The following is a 9,789-nucleotide window of genomic DNA, read 5'->3' as shown; positions in this document are numbered from 1 at the left end:
AAGACTTTTTCTTCTAAATTAACATTTCATTAAAAGTCCCTTTCCACCTTAAATATTATGAAGGTTTTTTGTGTTATTTATTTATTTAGGTTTGGGCCATTGTTTACTATAATTTACACTTATTTTTTATTAAAATAAGATTATTTTCTTTTTACTTATAACATTTTCTAATTTTGAAAAATTTGAAAAATGTTTAATTTTGAAAAATGCAGAAATATAGAAAAGAAAAAAATCACCAATATTCTCTCCTGTTCTAACATAGATGCCACTTGTTGAAATGGTAGATTAATCACTACCAATGCAAAGAAGTAGAATTGGTGATTAATAAATCTTTTTTGGTATTCAGCCACTGAGATTTCAGAGATATTTTGTTACTATAGAACAATCCAGCTTAGTCTGATAAATACTTCTCCCAAACTCAGCTCCATAAACCCCTCCAAGAAGGCCAAAGAAAGAAGAAGAGAGAGAGGTAGGAAAGAGAAGAGGAAGGAGGGAAGGAGGGAGGGAGGGAGAAAGATCGATAGGTTGCCAGCCTGGATCCATTTATTTGGTAAGATAAGATCTTAATGCTAACCTAGCAGGGCCACATATGGTAAATCATGCTAAAGCTTAGGTAAAGGCTATCCTGGTTGTAGTGCTGAAAAAAAACCCCACAAAACTAAAAAAGAGAATGTGGCAGAGGCTAAAATTATCAATAATTATGATAATACTGGCCAAATACTCTCTGAGAGAGTATGTTCTACCAGATCCAGTTCTAAGCACTTTGCAATGTTAACATTTATTTTGCAACTTTATGAGGCAGGCACTAATAGTTATCCCCATTTTACAAATGAGAAAACTGACACACACAGTAGCATATAATTTTGCCCAGGTAGTAAATAACAGAGCTAGTAAATAACAGAGCTAGGATTTAAGTCTAAGAAACCTGACTCCAGGAAATGTGCTTTTGTCCACCAAGCAATGCTGCTTTATGAGTAACTAGAGGAATTTACTTCATCATATGAGAAAATGGTGCATGAATGTGATCAATGATAAAATGGATAAGATATAATATACAGTAATTTGTAGCTTACTCAATTCCATTATTTATATTTGCATCCAGCTTTGATTTTCTCATGTCTCTGGCAGGCTCCCCTGTCAGAGAATAGATGGGTTTCTAGAGACAAAACAGTAAGTGGCAGAGGCTGAACAAAGAGGAAAAGCAAGGGTCTTTGTCCCACTTGCCACGCCACCTTCCCTTTTGGGAGAGAGAAGAGGATAGAGGTTAAGAGCTTTGAAGACTTAAAGGCTCAGGTAGACATTCATCTTTCATTATCATTAATAAATAAACAAAGGAGACATTCTGGAATTAGTCAAGTTCTTCCGGTCAAGATGAAAGGATGCCGATTGGTTAGACCTTAGAATTCAACCACGACAATGCTAAGGGGTAGATCTCAGAAGACTCCAGTATGAATGTTAGCAATGATGTGATTTACGAGAAATGGAATTTTATAATATAAAAGCACTGTGCTTCATTTTGACCAGATTTAAGCAAACTAAGCATTTCAGGAATAAACATATTTATTTCCACTTTTCTCAAAAAATAAAAATGTTTAGAAAAAATGTACCAGTACATACAATATTGAGTATTTTATCCCAGCTAAGCACCATAACCCTCAGTTCATTTGGGAGTAGTACACCTCCTGCTTTATAATGAGATTTTTTTAAAAGAACTGCCTTCCTCCTCACCACATTTTAATGAGCCAAGCAGCTTAAGAATATGCAAAAAGCCAACAATTCACAACACTGCACAGGGTTCTTTGGGTGGCTAAACATTCCTGCCAAAACATTTCAGAAAACTATATTGTGCAGCTCTTTCCTGTTGAATATTAAGAAAGGCTCAAATTTAAGAACCACTGATAAATAAGTATGTTTTGATTTTCCAAATTTATGTAAAACAGTGTTTGGCAAACTACAGCCTGCAGGACAAATCTGGCCTGCTACCTGTTTCTGTAAATAAAGCTTTATTACAACACAAGCCATTCATTTATTCATTGTCCATGACTGTTTCTGCACTTCAATAACAGAATAGAGTGGTTGTAGCAGATACCATATTGCCTGCATGCCTAAAATATTTACCGTCTGTCCTTCTACCAAGAAAAGTGCCCATCCCTTATGTTGACAACATAGGCAAACTATATCTATGACTCCAGGCCACAAATATTTGGCCCTCTAATACGGAGAGCAAGATAGTCTTTTTCCTGACTTGATAATGTTCCAGCAGCTGTCCCTATAAACCATCTAGAGCACCTGTGTTTTTAAATGATTTTGTGTGTGTGTTGTTATCATGAGATGCACATGGTTATTTTGAAGCTGCACAGAGGCTTCTCCAGGTCCTGAGATAATTTTTAATCTAACAGCAAAAATACTTGGTTCTGAAACATAACAGTGATATGTGAGGACAGGATGCCCGGAAACACCAACGTGATGTTCCGATGAATATTTATGAGCACCTCCACCTGGCCTTCAAGTGTTCAATGCTTCAGTGCTAATGTATTTGCATCTGCATGGAGGTGTGCGTGCGTGTGTGTGTGTGTGTGTGTGTGTGTGTGTGTGTGTGGTGCACGCGCACCTTGGGAAGGTTGACAAAAGAGCGAACCGTTCTGAGCCCACCTCTTGCAGAATAAGCAAATATGCTAAGTTCAAACTGCTCCCCTCCTTCCTCCCTTTTATGAGCCCCGACTGCATTTCATCTTTGAACCCTAGCTATAGCATCTTCTGATTCTTGCACACTCACTGTCTTCATTCATGTAATTGCCTCCCCCTATTTCCTGAATCATATTTTTTCCATGTCTCTTAGCTCATTTCCATCAGTACACAAGCATGCGGTATTAACTCCTTCCAGTGCACACTAAGTTCTTGCATTATACTTACAATAACACTCATTGAAAGACCTTTCTGTATTTCCCTTCTTTTAATTACTCTCTTCCATTCTCTTTTGAATCCATTCCAATCAGGCTTTTGAGCCCCCTGCTCCCCACACCACTGACACTGCTCTTTACAAGCCACCAAAAACCTTCACGTTGTTATATTCTCCATTGTTTTCAATGTTGATTCTACTCAACCTTTCAGCAACGTGTATACATGTCTATCAATACCTTCTCCTTATAACACTTTCTTCACCTGACTCTGGGTTACCGCTATGTTATGGTTTTCTTCCTTGGATATTTCTTCTTGTTTCTCTGACTGGTCCAGTCTCATTTCTCTAACCTCTTAACATTCGAATGGCTATGTTTATTCAACAGACCTCTTCTCTTTTTAATCCTTCTCTCTTCCTACACTCCTTTTCAAGGTGAACTTGTCCAGTCTCATGATTTTAGGTACTGTTGTTATCCGTATCTACAGACCTGTAGACATTGTGGGTACATTTTTTCTCTTGTGACGTTGTTTTCAACACAAAAGATGCCCCTACATCACTAAAGATTCCACCCTAACGATTCCACGTGTCCATGTTCTGCAGAGACAAAAGAAGGCTGCATCTGTTACATCTGATGTCTATCAAAGCTGTTTTGTGACCAAGTCTAATGTAAAACTATTCAGAGAGGAATGGACCTTCAAAGACTTTGAGGCCAAAAATGCAGAGTTAATATACTTCAGCACAGGTTGCTGGTCGCCCCCAATATATATTCTCTTTTTACAAAGTGTTAGAATTTTGTTGGTATGTGGTCACCAAGATAAAAAGTTGACTTTGCAACCTTTCTTTGTAAGAATGTGTTGCCACGTGACGAAGTTCTAGCCAATGGATGTGAGATATGTCAAATTCTGAGTTATTCTTAGACTTTCATATGTGATCAAATATATTCATAAGTTGCTGTTATTTGGGGTGTCTCTGACAACTTTCAAATGGGCCCAGTACACCTAGAGTGCTTTGACAGACTAAGCATGGCCTTCAGTGTCCACTTCTTGTGTAAAACAATATAATCTTTAAGACAACAGGCTTGAGTCTATCTCTGGGTTTGAATCCTAGTTCACCATTTATTAGCTATGGAAGTTAGTGCAGGTGACTTTAATTCTATGTGCTTTATCTCTTCGTGCTCTCAGTAAAATCAGTTTAGTATTAGTGCCACCACTCAGATTTGCCACTAAATGCAATGAACATTTAGCATGCTTAGAACAGAACATGGCACTCAATACGCATTACCAATCTATTTATTTAGGAATGGCCCAAGGCCAGTCATTCACTCAGCCAAGTTTTCATCATCTCAGTGAAGCTTTCCTTGTGTGACACAAGTTTCATTGTCTTAGCAGCTGGTATAACAATTCCTGCTTGAGGGAAAATTACCTTTGCTTAGAAAATTTCCCGATAAGCCCAGCTGCGCTAGGTGAGTCTATCTGGGTGGAGTGAGTGAGTGGAGGCTGATGCCAAACATTTTAAAAGGAGATTTAATGACTCTGAAGACAGCCATGAAAGGCATTTCTTTGATGTCAGGGAGAAAGAAAGAAAGAAAGAAAGAAAGAAAGAAAGAAAGAAAGAAAGAAAGAAAGGAAGGAAGGAAGAAAGGAAGGAAGGAAGGAAGGAAAGAAGGACAATTTAGGAAGATGGTGAAGACTGTGTGATATCTGTTATTTCTTCATTTATTTATAATACCTCACATACCATTGCAATAAAATACTTTAAAAAATATTTTGCCCTAACTGGTTTGGCTCAGTGGATAGAGCGTTGGCCTGCAGACTGAAGGGTCCCAGGTTGGATTCTGGTCAAGGGCATGTACCTTGGTTGCGGGCACATCCCCAATAGAGGGTGTGCAGGAGGCAGCTGATCGATGTTTCTCTCATCAGTGTTTCTAACTCTCTATTCCTCTCCCTTCCTCTCTGTAAAAAAATCAATAAAATATATATTTTAAAAAGTTTTAATTATAGTTTACATTCAATAGCCTATATAATAAAAGCCTAATATGCTAAGTGTCTGGTCATCTGTTCAACCAATCAAAGTGTAATATGCTAATGATATGCTAAGGCCACTCAACCACTCGCTTGATGTGCACTGACCACCAGGAGGCAGACGCTCAATGCAGGAGCTGCCCCCTGATGCCAGTGTGCTCCCACAGGAGGAGCACAGCTCAGCCAGAAGTCAGGCTCATGGCTGGCGAGTGCAGTTGTGAGTGCAGTGGTGGTAGCAGGAGCTTCTCCCACCTTCACAGTAGTGGGACATCCCCTGAAGGCTCCCGGGCTGCCAAAGGGCGCAGGCGGGCTGAGGGCCCCCCTCCCCCATCCCACACGAATTTCATGCCCTGGGCCTCTACTTAGTTTATATTAGTTTCAGGTATACAGCACAGTGTTTAGACAATCATGTACTTTTTAAAGTGGTCACCTTGTTATTTCAATTACCCATCTGACACAAAATACTCTGCGAATTTACTCAAGGTCAGGAAGCAGTGACATTGAATATATTTTTTTAGAAAATTGATGATGAAGCTGCGTTTCCTTTATAATTGATATGGAATACAATAGAACCGTACAAGCAGGAGGAGAGAATGTACAATCTTAGAAACGTGTTTTTAAAAAATTCTAGGGTAAGTCTTCAAGACCTCTCCTTGCTTGGACCCGGGCAATCACAAGTTCAGGTGGAACTCTGCTTGCAGATGTCTATTCCTTTCCTCCATCTCCTTCCTAGGAAAGTTGACCAGTTCTCCCTGGAGTTTCCACTCTACCATGCACATGCCTCTTTTCTATCAGCTATTATGTTGCATTGAGTGTTGTCCTTTGTTTCTTAATATACTTTCCTCCCCTACTAGAACATGAATTCCTAGTGGTGGGGATTGTGTTTTATTTATGTCTATACCCTAATACCTTGCTTATCATTATTGCAAGTGTTTATTGAATGAGAAAAATGATATATGATATCCACTTTTCTACCCATACTCATGAATAAAGTGAAGAGAATGATGGATACAGTCATCTATAAGTATGATATTGAAAGACACACAAAAAAACTGCAACTATTTTATGATGTGCCTATTGTGATCATCTACATGTTATATTCTGTCAATTAAAATAATCACTTTTTGACTTCCCTTTATGGGTGGGGTTCTTTAAAATTATCTGAGAGAGAACCAAGATGGCGGCATAGGTTAACGCCGGAGTTTGCTGCCTTGAACAACTACTTCAAAAGTGAAACTAAAAGACGGAAAGGACATCACCCAGAACCACAGGAACACTGGCTGAGTGGAAGTCCTACAACTAGGAGGAAAGAGAAACGCATACGGACACTCAGAGGAGGCGCAGTGCTGAAGTCAAATTCTGAGGTGCGGAGTGCGCGGAGCAGGCTGGCGGCGGAGGGCTCGGTTGGCGTTTTCAATCGGGAGGGAGTCGCAGACTCTGAGCTCCAGATCAGGGCGAGTCTTTAGGGTCCCAGACTCAAACGGTAGAAGCAGGACTGTCTGGCTTCGGTCAGAGCGAGTGCAGCTTTCTCTCCGAGGTTTGCAGGTTGCTGGGACACAGAGAGGCAGAGCCCCTGGGGACAGGATTGAGAGCAGCCATAACTGCTCTCTCCGGCCCACCCTGTTGATCCTGTGCGACCCGCCCCACCCAAACCCTGCACAGAGGCATTTGCCGGATAGCCTCAGGCAAACGCCAGATTAGCACCTCCCTAGAGGACAGAAGTTCTCTCACTGCAGACACAGCTGATTCTCACAGCCACTTGGCCTGGAGGTCAAACCCTCCCTGGTATTAGCTACAACAATCAAGGCTTAACTACAAGACTGAGCACAAAGACCACTAGGGGGTGCACCAAGAAAGCATAACAAAATGCGGACACAAAGAAACAGGACAAAATTGTCAATGGAAGATATAGAGTTCAGAACCACACTTTTAAGGTCTCTCAAGTACTGTTTAGAAGCCGCCGATAAACTTAATGAGATCTACAAGAAAACTAATGAGACCCTCGAAGTTATGATGGGGAACCAACTAGAAATTAAGCATACATGGACTGAAATAACGAATATTATACAGACTCCCGACAGCAGACCAGAGGAGCGCAAGAATCAAGTCAATGATTTGAAATGCGAGGAAGCAAAAAACACCCAACCGGAAAAGCAAAATGAAAAAAGAATCCAAAAATGCGAGGATAGTGTAAGGAGCCTCTGGGACAGCTTCAAGCATACCAACATCAGAATTATAGGGGTGCCGAAGATGAGAGAGAGCAAGATATTGAAAACCTATTTGAAGAAATAATGACAGAAAACTTCCCCCACCTGGTGAAAGAAATGGACTTACAGGTCCAAGAAGCGCGGAGAACCCCAAACAAAAGGAATCCAAAGAGGACCACACCAAGACACATCATAATTAAAATGCCAAGAGCAAAAGACAAAGAGAGAATCTTAAAAGCAGCAAGAGAAAGAAACTCAGTTACCTACAAGGGAATACCCATACGACTGTCAGCTGATTTCTCAACAGAAACTTTGCAGGCCAGAAGGGAGTGGCAAGAAATATTCAAAGTGATGAATACCAAGAACCTACAACCAAGATTACTTTATCCAGCAAAGCTATCATTCAGAATTGAAGGTCAGATAAAGAGCTTCACAGATAAGGAAAAGCTAAAGGAGTTCATCACCACCAAACCAGGATTATATGAAATGCTGAAAGGTATCCTTTAAGAAGAGGAAGAGGAAGAAAAAGGTAAAGATACAAATTATGAACAATAAATATGCATCTATCAACAAGTGAATCTAAGAATCAAGTGAATAAATAATCTGATGAACAGAATGAACTGGTGATTATAATAGAATCAGGGACATAGAAAGGGAATGGACTGACTATTCTTGCGGGGGGAAAGGGGTGTGGGAGATGCGGGAAGAGACTGGACAAAAATCGTGCACCTATGGATGAGGACAGTGGGTGGGGAGTGAGGGCGGAGGGTGGGGCGGGAACTGGGAGGAGGGGAGTTATGGGGGGAAAAAGAGGAACAAATGTAATAATCTGAACAATAAAGATTTAATTAAAAAAAATTATCTGAAAGCAAAAAAAAAATAATCACTTTTTATTTTTTAATTAATTTTAGAGAATTAGGAAGGGAGAGGGAGAGAGAAACATCAATGTGAGAGAGAAACATCAATTGGTTTTCTCCCATACACACCCTGAGTATCAAACCTGCAACTTAGGCATGTACCCTGACCAGGACTGATCACTTTTTAAAAGGTAGGCATAGCTTAGTAAGAAGGGCTCAGAATTTATGCACAATATATAATATTTATGTAGTTAGAGTAGCATCTTTTATTGTACTAATCAATAGAGAAAGGTTAATATCTTAGAACCCCAAATCGGGGAAATCTTAAATTTCTATACCATATCACCCCTACATAGATCATGATCTTACTACTCCCATAAGCTTTCTAGGTTCTCATTATTTATCAGGTGTTTTTTGTTTTTTTTTTTTAAGATAAGTAGAAATCTTGCCTTTTTAGAAAACAAAATATAGAAACATATGTTAGTCATCTGGGAGTGGAAAAGATGGTTGGAGACATTTGTGGGAAACATTTAAAGGATGTAGAGATAATGAGAACAACAGTCCCTCAGCAATATTCACACTGTACCCGTATTTCAGGGAATTGGGATATTTTGAGACTGGAGTTTAGTTAACATCTTGTTTTTCCAACTTTATAACTTTTATGTACATATTCATCTGTCAGTTTACTTATGGCTGGTGGGAAGGTTCACAAGACAGAAAACAATAGGAAGCGTAAAAATTCCAGATCTGTGAGCTCTTCTGGGCATGAAGTTGGGTTTTTTTTAATTTTTATTTTTGGCTTCCTGTGTCCCTGTCTCCACCAACTCCAAATGGAACCAATGGAGACTGTTAATTCAATAATTATCAAATGCATTAAGCATGATTTTCCCTCATTATACTTATTTCAAGTATTGTATTTTATTTTTTGAGTTTTAATATACTTTACACAGGGAGTCCATTTGGGGCTTTTGATTTTAAAATCTGATAGAGTTCATCTATGGCAGAGTAAATGCAAATAAAATTCAGTGCAACTTGGAAAGGACAGCATGTGTGGCTTATGAACAACTTATGGTGAAAAAGAAAGCCCCAGTGTATTATGCACAGAAAAATCTCATTACTTTCTATTGATGGATGGCATTTCTTTGCAAAGCTGTTTTGCTCCTTAATAAAATGAGCAGAGGTACTACAAATCCAAAATGTTAAGGTGATGGAGGAGACTTAGATGTATGTGCAGCAAATGTATGGAAGATTTAGGCAGACACAGAGGACAATGGAGGTTGGCAAAGCTGCATGAAGAATACAGACATCCAATCATTTAGTGTATTGATTCAGTTTTAATCGGTAAGCAGGGCTTTTCATTTATAACACGTCACTCACCACTGCCACTGGAATACAGCACTTTAAACAATTTTTTCAATTACAGTTCACATTCAATATTAGTTTATATTAGTTTCAGGTGTACAACACAGTGGTAAGACAATCACATACTTTACCAAGTGGTCCCCTATTATTTCAAATACCCAACTGACCCTATACATAGTTATTACAATATTATTGACTATATTCCTTAGGCTGTAATTTACATCCCCATGACTATTTCATGACTATCAATGTGTACTTCCTAATTCTTTCACCATTTTCATCCAGGCCCCCACACCTCCTCCCTTCTGGAAACCATCGATCTGATCTCTGTGTCTATGAATCTGCTTATATTTTCTTTTTTCATTTCTTTTATTTCTTTAGATTCCACATATGAGTGAAATTATATATTATTTGTCCTTCTCTGCCTGACTTATATCACTTAG

Source organism: Myotis myotis, unplaced genomic scaffold, assembly GCF_014108235.1.
Source record: "Myotis myotis isolate mMyoMyo1 unplaced genomic scaffold, mMyoMyo1.p scaffold_m19_p_13, whole genome shotgun sequence".
NCBI lineage: Eukaryota > Metazoa > Chordata > Mammalia > Chiroptera > Vespertilionidae > Myotis > Myotis myotis.
Note: the sequence above shows the minus strand (reverse complement) of the source record.